Consider the following 15939-nt stretch of genomic DNA (forward strand, 5'->3'; position numbering starts at 1 on the left):
AAGGGCTTCATGTGTTTTCCTAGAGAGTGAGCTGTGCAGGGCTTGGGCCAACGGGTAGCATTCTAACAGTCACGGGAATGATTGGGAATCAGGGATGAAAAAGTGCCACGGATCTGAGGGATAGACAGTGGATGGGCTGGAGGCTCACTCCTGAGAAATGCCTGCAGTGCAGTTTTACCTGACCACGCCACATCAATGTGTCTCTTGGACACATCCTTATAAGCATGAAACCAGGATATTAAATAGGGATTGTTATAAAAGTATCTGCTTTTTCTTTGGGGACATGTGGAAAACACCTCTTGCTCTCAATTTGTGCTGTCACTTGATGTTTTTTCAAAGAAGTGGTCATTGGCAAAAATGTTGCATTGTCATAAAAACCAACTGTAGATGTAGTAGTGGTAATAGTAACAGTCATCAAAATTACACCAATAAGACACATGAGGAAGAAGAGCTCCTTCAGGATGGAGAAAAAACAACTTCACCAAAAAAAAAATAAAAGGCCCAAACCAAACACAAAAAAAAAAACCAAAACAACAAACCACCAACCAAAATCCTTACAAACCCACCAAAAGACAAAACCCCAAAACCAAACAATTTCTGCGAAGGTCTTTTGCTCTGATGAATGCTGAGAAATCAGGAGTCTAAGGAGAATTTAGGAAGCCAAATATTCCGTTCAGTTTGGCCACTAGCACAGAGGACTTGCCTAGATCATTTGCTAGGTCACAGCTGATGCAGGAACAATCCCTGCTTCTGCCTTCAGCAGAGAGGGAAGCTTAGGCAAAGCCAAGGCAGTCTGAGCTGTGCTCAGAGGCAGCAGGAACACCCAGAGCACTCCCTCGCTGCCTCGAAGCACAGCACTTCCTGTGAGGAGTCCTAAATGTCCCTGTGACACCAAACTGCGGAGCAACATTTGGCACAGCTATGCTGACACATGCACACAATACACTGTCCCTCACACAAGAAATACACAAGACGTACTCAGTAGCTCCAGGAGGTCATCCTCCATCTCCTGTTGATGGGAAGAAGCTGTGTCGGTGTTGGAGCTGAGCAAACTGCCCGGGCTCCACTTCTCAGGCTGGAGTGCAAAGGCTCCTTTAGACAATGCTGCTGCTGCTGCTGCTGCTGCAGGAGCAGGTTCCATGCGAGAGCCTGTGTAGATCTGGGATAAGAAATGAGGTTGTGTCAGAAAGTGTGGCTGGCAGAGATTGCCCTGGAATCCCATTTCAAATGCAGGCCCAGAGGAAGATGCTGTCAGCCACATGCAGGGCTCTTAAAATGGATTTTTTTGCATGTCCACTTCTCAAACCGGATGGGTCAAAACCAAAGGCTGATTTTACTTGAGTTCATGGCCAGATTCCTGTTCCATTCTCATGGATTTTCTGAAGGATGACTGCTGCAATGACTATTCCACTTCCTCCCAAGCACTCTTTTCCCCCTCCAAGGACTATGGACACACTTGCATCTCCTTGTTCTAATGTTCTACCTCCTCCCATGGAGTCCTCTTTTCCTCCACCATCTTCGGGACGGGCTCAAGCTGCAGCAGGTCCGGCTGGGACAGTTCCTGTGCCCCACGCCAGCCTTGGGGCTCTTTGTGGCCAATCACTTGCTGGAAGTCTTTGCAGGCTGCCAGGTGAGATGTCAACACTTCCACCTCAAGTCAAACACAACAAAGCAGTCAGACAGTACAGCTTATCCCTGTCAGCCGTGGGTCAGCGACTGTGAGGAAAGGGAAAGAACAGGTTCACAAGGGATACAGACAGCTTGTTTCAAGATCCATCAGGGTCACCAAGCTGACCTGCAAAAACACCTCAAGAAACAAGGAGAGCAGGAACAGGCCAGCAGGAATCCATTTGGATGACTGCTGGCCAAAAGGCCAAAGGACTAGTCACACTGTCCAGGGCAGCAGCTGAGATTCAGCAGCCCAGGACGTGTCCTTCAGAGTGGCTGTGATAGAGACCACAGCAGGATGGCACTCAGAGACATCACCCCACCTGCCTGCTGCTCTGTAGAGGAAAAGCAAGAAGGGCAGAAACCACCAGTTTGGTGACTGCAGCGGCTCTGTCTGTTTCACTCACTCGCTTTTGTAGAGCCTCATGCTTTTGGAGTAGAAGATTCATTTCCTCTCGGATGATTTTCAGTCCTTCATCCAGCCTCTTCTCCCTTGCCTTGATCCTAGCCTCAGTTTCCTGCAGCTCTGCCTGCAGCTCTTTGTCGATGTTCTGCAAAGAAGCAGAGAGAGGATGTCTCACGAGTGGAGTGGCTTCAGCTCTTACACTCACCTGCTCTTGTAGATCGCTCCTGTGCTGATGGAGATTCTTCTCCTCTTGGATGCTTCTGATGTCTTCCTTGCTCCTCCTCTTTGCTGCCTTGATGTCACTCTTGGCTTCGGGCAGCTCTGCTTGTGGCTCTGCCTTGATGTTCTGTACACACAAATGCAGAGCAAGTGACTGGCAGCTGCCATCAGGCTCAGCTTTTTCCTCTTTCAGCCTCAAAATCACATTCATTCAGCCCCTCCCTTCTGCTTCCCTACCCAGCTCTGCTTCCACTGGAACCCTCCCATCCCAGCACTGGTCTCTGCAGATGACAAGGCTCTGTGCTTTCAGTGCCTGTGGGACTCCTGGCCTCCTCAGTCCCAAGAGCTCCGTTTTATGTCCCTGTTCCTGCCCTTCACTCTGTCACCTGCCTAGGCAGGCTCACCTGGCCATTCTCTTGTGCCTCTTCCACCTGCTGCCTGAGCTGCTCTCGGGCTGGGAACAGCTCTCGCCGAGTCTGGCAAGGCATCTCTGACAGAGCAATCTGCTCATGCTCTTTCTCTAGAAGGAGCTGCGCAGAAAGCAAGAGAAGATGGCTTTCAACTTCCCATAAAATATTTGTGGGGCAGGACTCAGAGACTGATGGGCTCGCACATTCCCAAAGCAATGTGCTGCTGCTCTCCCGGGTCCTTCTCTGCCCACGGGGAGGCACAGATTCCAAAGTGACACTGGCACTACAGTCAGGCTCCATCTGGGACTGAAGCTCCAACAGACTCTTAGGCATCTGACAGGGAACGTGGGGCATTTCTCAAGGTTCTGCTGAGGACCTCGCTCCTCTTCTGCCGTGTCCTGCTTGTCTTTCAGAAGTGACTGACACCCAGCCCTGTCCCACAGCCCCACCCTGGCTCTGCAGGTGGCTTCCTGTGGGAGCTTGCTCCTTGTGAGAGACACTTCTGGAGTTCATGTTCTCTTCAGGCCTGCACTGCCATTCCTGCCTTTCTGACATCTACACTCTTGTTACAAATCCTGGATTATTCAGGAGATGAGGATGCGAACAAAGAGCCTCCAATGGAGGTCAGAGGGCCTCTATGGCCACCTCAGTATTTGGAGGGGAACCAAGGTGTTTCTTGTCCTCCCTCTTTTATCAACTGAGAATTCTGACCGGCAGTAACAGAGACCCTCAGAAGGCCCCATTAACAAATTCGCTTAGACACCCTTCAGGATGCCAGTGATGGAAATGTGTCCTGTATGTGTCCTGTAATGCATGTTTGACCAGAGTCACCAAACCCCACCTAGAGGATGGGATTGCTCCACACCCATAGGACAGACCAAACTTTCAAGGATAAACAGGGGGAGGAAAACACCTCTGAGGGGAAAAAACAACCATCTCTGGAGGGGGAAACATCTCTGCCTGCTCAGGATCGCTTGATGGAACATGTCTCTCCTCCTCTCCTGAAAGGATGTCTTTAGGTGAGCTTTGCACCTCCAATTGCCTTGGAGCAGAGCAGGGAAGTTTCATTTAGATAAATAGATAGATAGATAGATAGATAGATAGATAGATAGATAGATAGATAGATAGATAGAGAGAGAGATCGATAGATCGATCGATAGATAGGTAGATAGATAGATCTATCTCACTGTTATCATCTCTCTTTTCCTATGCTTTCCCTCACTACACACATCAACACTTGGTAGCCAGTGCCCTGATCAGCAGCAATCCTGAACTCGCTCTCCTGTTGCTTCAACAAATCACACTCTTGGGGAACCTGGAGCAGGAAGGTCCTTATAGAATGCGAGCAGACCCAGGGCACTGCACTTGGAACTGCACTCTTTGTGCATCTGTACTGGGGCAAGTACAGTTCTTCTCTTGGACTTCTCTTGGACTTCTCTTGGACTCAACCAGACTGATGATGTTAAAGTGGCTGCACTTCAGAAATGAAGCTGAGCCCCTCCCAGCCCCTCCGACCTCAGAGGACCAGCTGGAATGCAAGCGTGTTGATTTCCTGCTGAATTCCTATACCTGGAATACAACACATTCTGCTCCCCTGGGCTGCCAAAAGGCACGGGCGCTGTTAACCTGAGAGTGATGTGCAAGGCCCTGCTGGCTGGCCGGACACCAGAACAGCTCCTTCTGCACCAATCTCCCTGCCCCAAACTACGTGTTCTCATGCAAAAATACTGCAACTTCCAGAACGGCCAGCTTGCAAGCTAAAATTCTAGCAGAATCTCGTCCAGTGCTAGAAAAGCCCAGGAAAGGTTGAGTAAAAGCACCTTTGTTTGCCGAGAAAGAAAATACAGGGAGTCTCCTCCTAGGAAACCAACAAACCAACAAACAAAAAGATGAAAGTGTCACCTACTTCAGAGCAAAATCTTTGCCCCCACTCTAGGCTCCAATGCAGTTTTCAAATGCAGTTTTAAAAACAGACTTCACAACAGAAAGTATCTGCAGAAACATGGCAGCCTCTGGCTTCTGCCACGGAAGAAGGGCTCCCAACTGCGCACTTTGCTTCTTTTGCCACACGGGAGAAGAGGGGCCCCACACAGGTCCGTGCACAACACAACCATCTCTTTGCAGCTTATCAAATACAAAAACACAGGCGCACTCAGAGCCCCTGTCAGCTCTGCTCCTCACTGCTCTGCCTGAAGAGGTCAAAGAACAACCTGGCAACCAAGGCACCAAAGTCCCTGACTTCAAGCAGCACCTCCCCGTCCCCAGTGTGTCTCTGAAATACTCCCAGCTCGGCCCACCCAAGAAGCTCATGTGGACAAACCACCCCAAAGCCCTTGTGTGCTCACATCAACAGCTTTTGTGCCAGCAGCTACTTGGCCAGCCTGTGCAGTGGGACACGGCTCTCCAGGCCACCGTGTCCCCCACGTGTCTGGCAAGGCTGAGAGCGGTGTCTTTGGAGCGCTCCCTCCTCTGGCGACAGGGGAGCCTTCATGATTCACGTTTGCCCCTCTTGGAATCCCAGCAAGCTGGGGCCTGAACATGACAGCTCAAAGGCCGTGTTCCAGCTCTCACTGGCTGGGGGGAATCGCTAGGTCCTGCCAGGACTCCAGCACTCAGCATCCTCGGCCACCACCAGCAAGTGCTGGCCGCTCAGAAACTTGCAGCTCTGATTTCCTCTAAACACAGCCCCAACCACAACTGGCACTTACCGGCTCACGACGTTCGGGTTCACAACTGACCACAGCTGGAGAGTTCTGGACATTGGGCTCCTCTTCAGCCTCTTCTCCAGGAGCAGAGGGAGCCAGAGGAGAGCCGGCGGTTGGTTCTCTGCTCTGTGGACAGGCAGGAGTGTGAGGGACAGGCAGTTGCCTGTCATTTCTAACCTTATCTCTATTCAGCTCTACAACCAGCTCTACTAAGGAGAAATCATACCCTTGCAAAGCAATGGGATTCCAAGTGCCTCCAACTAAAGTAAAATGGGCTAATTCAACAGTACTGCATATTGCTCTGAATTAGATATTGCAGCCTGGCTACTCTCAGCAAGCAACTGAGAGTTCTCTCTGCAAAGCTGGGCTTTTAGTTCTTTAAAAGCTCATAAATGCAGAATTAGGTATTACACAGCGATGTCTTTGCTATTGCTGCTGCAGACATTAAAATGGATTTTCTTTCTGCCCACTCAGTTCCCCCTCCTCACTCTACTGCCACAGGCCAAGCTCAGATTCCTCCACAGTTCTTAAACATCAGGAACTTCAAAGGTTCCTTTCACTCACCTCAGGGTCAGCACCTTTGAATACACGGATCAAGTGACCTGCAGTTGGAAGGGAGAATGAACCAGATGCTGTGAAAAAACTGCCTGTGCTGGTTAATCCCACCCATACAGAGAGTATTTTCCTTTCACAACAGCCCTCCAGCAGACACAGTTCTTCCACACAGCCAGCAAGAGAGCAGGACAATATTCTTGGTTGTGCCTAGGCTTTGGCCTCTTTTGCCAGTAAATGAATACAAACTTGATCAAGAAAATGCAAATTGTTCTTTAACACTCAATATTTCTCTTCTGCCCAACAGCTAAAGCTGCCTTTTTTATCCTCTCCTTCAGGTTCTTTTTTTTATAAAAACGTTGCATGCATTAATTCCATTAAGTTACTGAAAACGGTTGCCCAGAAAACCTTCCCCCAAACCCCCTTGAGGTGTCATAGTTCTACTGTGAAACAGCCCAGGAGCAGCTCTGGGGGTCAGGAGTGGACACTCACTGTTTGGGAGTTTGCACTTCATTGCAAAATGAATCACTATTTCAGCACTCATTAAAGGGTCGAGTTAGACCGTCAAATCTTTTAATGACAAAATTTAGAAACAAAGAAGCTTTCCCTGAATTCCAGGCACAACTGCAGAGTTCTTTGAAGGCCTTCTGAGAACACCTCCCAGGCTGCCTTTTCAAAGTTGTCCTGCTTGACCCAGCACCCTGAGGAAATGACAGACTCGGCTGCCACAGACTCTCCCGTGGAGGGAAGGGAACCCCTGCACGTTCCCTTGCAAATGCTGCCCGCACCTCCCTGGCTACAGACACCCTCTTTTGAGCTGAATGTGTTGACAGGAACTTTACCAAAGCAGTGGCATCCTAATGGTCTTTTTGTTTCAAAATCAACTCAGTTACTAAGAAAGAGCAGGAAGCCCTACACAAGCCAGGTTGGGTTACACCCAGGGAAAACCTCTACTCACGTGTCAGGTTAGTCAGGTAATAGCCGGAATAACCAATGCCATACACAGTGCAAACTGCAGCAGCGAGTGCCTCCATGATTTTAGCACTGCTGTGCAAGTTTGCAGACTGTGCTCTAACACAAGAAAAAACAAGGCTCCTGTCAGAGTGCAGCTGCCCCCTGACAAGGCCTCAACCAGGAGGATGCTCCTGCTCTGAGCAAGCCCAAGAGCTGCTCTGACACTGAGACCTTCTGTGCACCAAGGCAACCTTCTGATGACAGCACCACAACGTGGCAACCATGCCCTGACATCACAAAGCAGCTGCTCTGCGTTGGTCTGGGGATTGATGCTAAGCAACCCAAGCTTCCCTGCAGCAAACACACAATAGCCTGGGAAGTTCTCCTCTGTCACAAAGCAGCACAAAGTCCCCTCGTGGGTCAAACCCTGTTGTTCAAGGGCTCCAAGAGTAACTCAAAGATTGCCCCAAGCACCTGCAGCCTGTACCCCAAGTGAACACTGAGATGGGACCAAAGCAAAGGAAACTAGACCAAGAAAATGGCCCAAAGCATTGCACAGATCCAGGAGAGAAGGCACTAATTGCATGACAGCTGTAATAATTCCTAACAAATCTCCCCACACATTTGCACTTTTATTGGACACGCCCTGGTCCCCTCTGTAGGTACGTCTCTGCCTCTGCCTTTCGTCCTCTATGGAAGCAGTTGAACGGGCAGGATTTGCCCACCCGCAGGAGCTGCTCCAAGCTGGGAATGCAACTGGCAGTGCTGATTTCCAGAGGCTTCTGGCTCCCGGCTGAAGCCAAGGCCAGGAGCGGGTTGAAAGGTGCTGGCGCTGCTGCTGCTCTGTGCCAGAGAGCCCCGGCTGGGAGGGCACGGTGCCCACTGCGCCGGGGGCTCTCTCTCTCCTGCCAGAGCTGGGCGCACCTGGGAAGGAGTGATGATGACTTGTGGGAAAACCAAGGGCTTTGTGGGGGCTGCATTTCTCTGCACACACCCAGGCCACCTGGGGCACAGAGCTTTGGCCCCCAGAAAAGGGAAACCAGAGGGAAACGGCTTGAAATATTTCATTTCAACCTTTTTTACTGTTCAATATAAGTGACCACAATGAAAGGTTACCAAGCAGGGATCCATCCCTGCTGCCAGCTCAGCGTTAGAAAGGAGGCGGCACTTGATTTCAGCGCTGGGTGCATGGGGAATCACTTCCCTAACACGTGCACACCCAGCAATCTCACTTACTAGTTTGTACCCATGGAACTAAGACACACTCATTACTTTGCTGAAACTCACAGGCTAAACATGACTTCAAACTATTTGACATATTTAAACCACTTGTCAGAAGTTCTTGATGTGAGAGTAGGGGTGTCCTGAGGGTCTCTGGTGGTCATTTGGGGAACATCCCCATGTGTCAGGGATAGGAGACAGATCTGAGGCCTGACATGTTTGGTCCGCAGTGTTGCACATCGACAAGATAATGCAGAAGACGACTGTATTGTTAGTTAGCGGGACTAACTTCTAGAAATGAAGCTAGGTATCGGTCACCTGGTGGAATTCATCCTGGGAAAGGAGAAACAATGCATAATAGAGCCATTGTTGGCATGGAGTATGATCATGGGCCAATGTGACCTCATCTCGTAAGTTGGCCCTGGACGAAATGATGTTGAAACTGGCCACTCCTGAGGAGGAGATATAAGGTGTGCTCCTGGGGTGGAGGGGAGAGGACGACATGACGCACGCCATTTTTATCCAGGGGATGCCCTGAAGGAGTCCTGCCCTTCTGCCCCTCCCACTCAGGAGCCATGCTCTATCTCCTTCTCCTGCTCGGTGGCTTTTCCAGCAGCCAGGCGCCGGTATGTATTTCTTGCTAACGTGACTACTAAAATTCATTTGCTTTGCAATTCTAACTGGGTCTTGAGTTCTCTGGGCATGGGCGTCCTCCTGAACCCGTAACACCCATTCCTCAAATTCTCCTCTGATGGTCATTTACACCTTCCTTCCCTGGGAATTGAACACAACATTTCGTCACTGCACCCTGCAAGTGCTTTTGCTGCTTGAAGCCACATTGCATCTTTCTTTCCCAAAGTAATAAAGAAAACACAAATTGCCTACTGAAAGCCTTCTGCTCCCTTCCAAATCAGTTCACTACTCAAGCACAAGCCTCAGGCACATCCCCGATTCCCTCTGAGAGAGGAAGTAATATTTTGCTGCAGCCAAAAGGGGTTTAGGTCAAAGAATGAAAATTGTTGGATGTATGTTGGATTTATGGTTTGGAGCTGTTCTAGTTAATTTGCTGGGTGTTGCTGTGAGCTGGGAGAGGGGCAGGGTTGAAGACCTGACTAAAAAGGAAGTAGGATGGGAGGGGAGGGGACAGAAAAGAAGGTGGTCAGGAGAGCACCTAAGTTTCTTAGTACCCACCCATTGGGAAAGGGGACAGGGACCGTCCCGGCTGGGAAAGGGTCTAAAAAGCAGCCATTTTCTTAGAGGGGGGGTGTGTTGAGCTCTCGGGGAGGGAGGCACACACCCGGCTCAACGGAATCGTTACTCATAAGCAGTTTTCCTTTGCTTCGACGACTTTGTTACCATTTAATTGTATCCAAAAGTGAGTTCATTTTTAACACCTCTCTGCCAGCAACTCAGAGCTGCATGGTGCACTGCTTGCTGTGCCCCGGAGAGCACAAAGCAGGCTGGCCTGGGGGCCCCGAATATTTCTGCAGAACGCTCTGCATTCCACACCTTTGCTCTGACTCAGTGCAGAACTGCAGGATTGCAGGCGCTTCCTCCCCGAGCTGTGTGAGGCACTGGCTCCTGCGGATCTGACCTGACGAGCTGTCGCTGCCTCCCGTTGGCCTCGGTGCCCCTGGCAGAAGTGCCGTGCCTGAAGGACGCTGCCCCGTGCTCGAGCCTGCGGAGCAGCCCGGCTCCCTCCCGCTGTGCCCAGGCTGCTGCACACACTGCTAACCTTTCCCAGGACTTCCAGGGCAGCCGGCAGAAGAGTAGCAATCCTCAGCCGGGGCACCAGCCCTCGGCTGCCTTTTGCCTTTCTCTCCTCCTGGGCCGCCTCCAGACGGCCAATGGCACCAGTCTGCGCTGTGCCCAGCACGGCTACGCTTCCCTCGGCAGCAGCCAGCTGCCGCTTTGGCTCTGAGATGGGACGATGTGCCCGCTCCCAGGAAGAGGCACCCAGTGCCAGGCTGCTGCCTCTTGCAGCTCCAAGGGCCTCCTGCCAGCCTGCCTCTGCCCAGCCTCAGGCTGCTCTGGGCTCTGCGTGGGCTCTGCTGGGGCTCCGGCCTGGGCAAGGCCGGGCCGCTCTCACCTCACGCTCGCTGACAGCTCTGCCTCAGACGAGACCTTTCAGAGCACCCTCGCTGAGCTTTCTGCTTTCTCAGCTGAGCAAGACTCTCCCCGAGCCAAAGAGATTGCGCTTAGGGATACAAATCCAAGTGGCAGGAACGCCAATGCTCTCGAGTCACAGCTCAACACCTACATCTGCACAGGATGTCTTGGCTGCACAACTCCTCCTCTGCTTTTGCCTGCAAATGCCATTGCCCTTTCTGCCTCAACTACAAGCACAATGGCTGGACAAAAACCGGCCAGTGTGCCGTATTGCAAAGGCAGTGTGGTCTGGAGAGGATGAATGAAGAAGAGCCTGCCCCACTGACAAACCATACCAAAGAAGCAATAAGTGTCACTTTCCACCTTTAAGGAACAACGGACAATTGAGAAGGAAATCTTGAGCTAAATCACAAGGTGAGAAATAAGGAATCTTACAGATGAGTTGGGGTTTCAGAAACTTTATTTATTTAGAATCCTACTCTACAATCCTACTCTGCAATCCTACTCTACAATCCTACTCTACAATCCTCATCTAAGCTGGTCATGGAGAAAATAGTCCTGAATGGATGGATTGCCACTGCAATCTTTTCTCCTCCTTCTTCAGTGACTGGATCAGTGGCACCAGGCTGGACGCAGGCTTGGCTGATGTTACAAATGGATGCTGCCCAAAGGAAAAAAAACAACCAAGAGCAATGAACCATGACTTTCCAAGCTCAGTGCTTCAAAGGCAGAGGTAATATTTTTAAAAGGAAAGGGGATTTACTCCGAGTAGGTCTAAGGAGCATAGTGCAACAGTGGCACAGGTTGTCCAGAGAGCTGGTAAGTGTCCCTTCCCTGGAAACATTCCAGGTCAGGTGGGAAGGGGCTCTGAGCAGCCTGATCTCTTTCAAGATATCCCTGCTCATTGCAGGCCACATGGATCAGATGGCCTTGATAGGTCCCTGCCAGCCCAGCCCAGGATTCCTCACCATTTTCATTTGGAAAGCACCAAGAGTGGAGATGAGGAGGAAGGGGGCTCATCTGATGCCTTGGGCTTCAGTGGAGGAGGAGCCCATCCTCGGACACTGTTTGACCTGCAGCCCCTTTGCATTTTACCTGCAGGAGCTCCTTGGCAGACCAGCGCCGCTCCTCCTTTGTCTGCAGGCAGCAGCTCAGGAAGTGGCGCAGCGAAACCGAGAATAGGTTGGGCTGCTGCAGCTGTGGGGGCACTCCTGTGGCTATCAGGAGTTTAGCCTGGAGAAAAAGGAAACACAAGACTCCACCTGCTTCTTTTGATGCCTTAGGTTTTAACTTTTCTATTTTTCAAGTCCTGTACTGCCTAGTGTGTAGCTCGGAAGTTTTGTGTGGCCTGTTAGCTACTGTTCTCTCGTGCTAGTTAGACATAACAAAGCCTCTCTAGGTTTGCTCTCCAAGGACACTCCGATTGTCCCAGGGCCCAAAATGTGTGAACTCAAAGCCTCTGAAGAGGGGCAAACTTGGGCTAATTACATCATTAACTGGGCTCATAATTGGAGAATTAACCCTGCTATGGAAATGGACCAAGCTTACAAAACTGTGAAGAACTCATGACCCAGGGTCCATCTTGGATGTAGCCTTTTGACTGCCCAGGCTGTATCTTTGAAGGCCGTTCTAATAAATACCTATTTTGATTCTCTTATTCTTGTCTAGTCTCTGGTTTTAGGTAGCCACTCCAGGCATCAGTTTCAAGTCTGTAAATGCTCTCCCAGAGCCCCTTGTTTAAGCTCAACTCTGCAGTGGCAATTTCTGCCTTGGCAGAGAGGCAGAGATGACTTTCCTATACCAACAAAAAACCCAAACCCCAAAGCAGCCACAGCTTTTCCAGCATCCAGCGGAGCTTGCCTTGGCAGCTGATTTGATTGGCTGACCTAGTTAGGGGCAACTACATCAGCAAAAGCACGTTTTGCTTCTCTGAAGAGTCACACCAGCTTGACAGGCAGTTTGGAAGAGGGACTTTGCTCTAACTGTTTTCAAGTGTTAGTATAGAAAAGGGAGTTATTGCTCAGGTAAGGAAAGAAACATTTGGAACCTCGCATTCAACACAGACACGTTAAGATGCATGCAGAAAGGTATTGGGATGAAAATGCCTGTTTGGGCACACAGGAGCCACCTGCAGCTCTGTCTCGCAGCAGTCTGCAAGTTCCAGCTTCTCTGATGTGGCAAAAGAAAAACTTTTCGTGGTCAAATCAGCAGAAGGAGAAATGCTATCCCTCTGGTAGCCCTCTGCTTCTCTGGCTACTCAAGTCAATGCATTAAAGATGTGCCCATCCCAGAAAGTGCCAGGTAACAAATGGGAGGTTTTGGCAGGCTCTCCATGTCACCAGGCTGCAGCTTGGTCACGTGGAGAACGTGGCTTGGGCTATGACAGAAATATGGTCACTAAGTGTTTCAGCAACACTGCACAAGAAGCAGAAGACACTATGCGGCCTTTACACCCTCATGCCCAGGTTTTAGGCAAGTGACAAGAAACCGTACAGGGAGTGCAGTTCTTCTCTAGAAAAGCACTGTTTTAGAAACTTTGTTGGTTTGGGTTTCTTTCCTTCTTCTCTGGAAATGTGCCACCAGCTCTGAGATGTGTGTTTTGTGTTATTAGAGACCTCTACACAGACAGACGAGCTGGAACAACTTAAAACCCAAAGGAAAGTGTTGCCTGAGAATGGAGAGTGTTTGCATGTGGTAGGGCCTGAGTTCCCCCACTGATGCAACCAAAACTACAGCAGATGCTGATGTGCTGCAGGGCCATTTTTAGAAGGGGACCTTGGTGGAAGCAGTGCCAGCAGACGGCAATGGGATTTTGTCTGATGGAGGACAGAACACAGGATAGGTGAAAAAGACAGAGGGATCAGTGAGTATTTGCTCCTTACCAAGGACGGACTTTCATTCCAGTGAGGAACTTCTCGTTCCACCATTTCGATTCCCACAATTCCGAGAGACCATATGTCCACTTTGGGGCCATATGGTTGACCTGTCACAACCTCAGGCACCATCCACCAAGACGTCCCGACCACTGAGCTCCTTAGATTCTGCTCAGGGGTGAGCTGAGCAGAGAGGCCAAAATTACCTGAGGAGAACAAAAAAGTTCTGTACAATTAGGAAACCAAGCAAAAGAACTCCCCACTGTAAGTCTGAGAAAGTGCTGTTGAATCTCCTGGATTCTGGAGATCTCGTCCCTGCTCTGTTTCCTCAGGACTTTAGCCAAGGAAACACGGAAGTGGCTGCTTTTTAGATTTTTTAATCCTGCCCCCAGAAGTGGCTTTTATTTCCTGGAACCTTTCGATTGTAGCTCCCTCCCTCTGGAAGGGACGCACAGACCCAAACCAGTGCCACTCTGGACTGCTTTTTCCTCGCCATACCTCTGTGCACGTTGCAACTGTGCCTTCAGCTCGCTGCAGGGGTCCCTGCACTGCCAGCAGCACCACTCTGGGGGAACTGGCAGTCACTCAAAAGCAGCCCCAAACCCCACATGCCCGGAACGCTCTGCCTGGCCAAGAATATACCAACCCAGCTTGACAGAGCCATCAGTTCTGAGAAGGATGTTGCAGCTCTTCACATCTCGATGGATGACATGGTTTGAGTGAAGAAAATCCAGTCCTTGCAGGCACTGAGAGAGAAAACAGAGACAGGAGGATAAAAATGAGTGGTGTGATTTGAGCCCACAAGACAGGAAACAGCTCTAAAAGATTCCCTTTCCAGGGGAATAGAGTGTAATGGCAGAACACAGAGCCATTGAGAGGAAGAGCTTGCTGCTCCAACACTACCTTTCTAAGGGAAGGCACGTCAGCTTTTGAGAGAGCCAACGGGAATTGCTGTTCTAGACTGTCCTCTGCAAAGCAGCCAGAATGACTGCTGCTGCAGTGGATGTGCTTTCTTCATCCAGAGGACAAGCAAGGCTTTGCCAAGAAAGAAAGAGTCCCTCCCTTTGCTGTGAAGCGGCTCACTTTTGGGTGGGAGGCTGCATGGCAAAGGTTTTCTTGCTGGCCTCAGCACAGACTTGGAAGTATCACATGAGTCGCCTTTCAGAAGCAAACAGCATTTTGGGTGCACTATTACCCTTTTCAGCTGAGGACTCTGAGAAATGAGTCCCTTTTACCACTAGTTTCCAATTCTGCTACCAGCACCTTTGCTTTTACAGGCAAGGAATGCCGTGCAGACAGGCTCCAGGCAAGCATTCAGAGAGGCAAGGTGGAGAACAGCAACTACAAATACAAGAGACAGAGTGAGAATGCAACAGCAGGAGATAAGAGTACAAGAACAGAGTACAGGGAGTGCAGGCACACTGCCACGCAGTTCCCCTGCTTCCCCATAGCATAGCAGCCACACAGAAGCAAAGTTTGGCACATGGAATCCCTCCAGTTCTCAGCCCCTGTTTCCCAGACAATCCTGCCCAAGCCCTCGGAAGCACAGGTGGGATCCCTGACCTCCCGACTGACGGCTGCCATCTCATCTTCAGATATGTACATCTCATTGATGGCATCTCTCAGAGTGCCTCCATCCATGTACTCCATCACCAGCCAGACTTCATCATCCACAAGGTAGCTGAAAGAAGGAAATGAGGCCATGGAGATGAACGTGCATGGCTACGCCACTGTTTGGAAAAGACAACGATTGATTCTTGTTTCCAGGTCCCTTTGAAACGAGGACAGACTCAAAGGAATAGACATTCCCTCTAGGCTGTGCAGTGATTGCGGTCTGTGCTGTGTCAAGGAGAAAGGCACAGCTGTGAAAAAGGAGATGTCTTAGATGGCCAGCAAGTGAAAAACGCAGTTTACTAACAGCCCAGATAAAAAGCTGTCACACATGGTGTTTATGGAAGAAAAGCACCTAGTCTTCCTGGCATGCCCAGCAATGGAAAAGAGGGGCTGCAGTCCAAGGGAAATCCTCTCTCGGATGGTTCATCAGCATTTAAGACTCTTGAGAAAAATCAAGCCCCAAGACAACGTGGTGGCAGTGAACTTAGAGGGTATTGACTTAGTAAGATAGCACTGGTGCAGGCTTTTGAAGAATTGTCAAACGATGTGTGCCAGGGAAGACTAATGCAGACAAAATGCACTCTCTTCCCATCCATTGGAGATGAGAAGAGAAATAATAATTGATCAGTAATTAATGGCCCTATTTTCTGCCACAGATCAAAGTGGGTTTTTGACCTCTCATGCTTGCAGTAGGTAAACAAACATTCATGGGATAAGACCACGACCACTCACCTGTCTAAATAGTTGACCAGGTTGGGATTCCTATTCATCTTCATGACCGTGAGTTCATTGACAGTTACTTCCTTCCTCCTCAGTCCTTGCAGACTAATTTTCTTTATGGCCACCTAAAATGACAATGACAATCAGTACCTTGAGAAGTTGGTGGCACGAGACCACAACACACATGGAGCGAGTGATTTTGGAATGACACAGCTGAGCTGTGCCAAAGTGCCTTGTGATTAGACACTGGAGTAATTAGGAACTGACATTGCAACAGCCCATTTCTCCGCTCCCTTGTGGGCCAGAAACAGGACACATGGCCACTGACGTTTTGCCTTGTCCACTTGGTAACAATGGTGTCTCAACTATCACCCACAAAGCTCTGCCCACACTCTCTGCTGCTCTGCCTGGGATCCAGAGAAGTAATCCAAGCCTTGCTACTCTATGGATAGATACATCCTGGGCTATAAGCAGGGCTTAGGGCTCTT

The sequence above is a fragment of the Aphelocoma coerulescens genome, assembly GCF_041296385.1.
Source record: "Aphelocoma coerulescens isolate FSJ_1873_10779 chromosome Z unlocalized genomic scaffold, UR_Acoe_1.0 ChrZ_unloc_scaf_1, whole genome shotgun sequence".
In the NCBI taxonomy this organism is placed as follows: domain Eukaryota; kingdom Metazoa; phylum Chordata; class Aves; order Passeriformes; family Corvidae; genus Aphelocoma; species Aphelocoma coerulescens.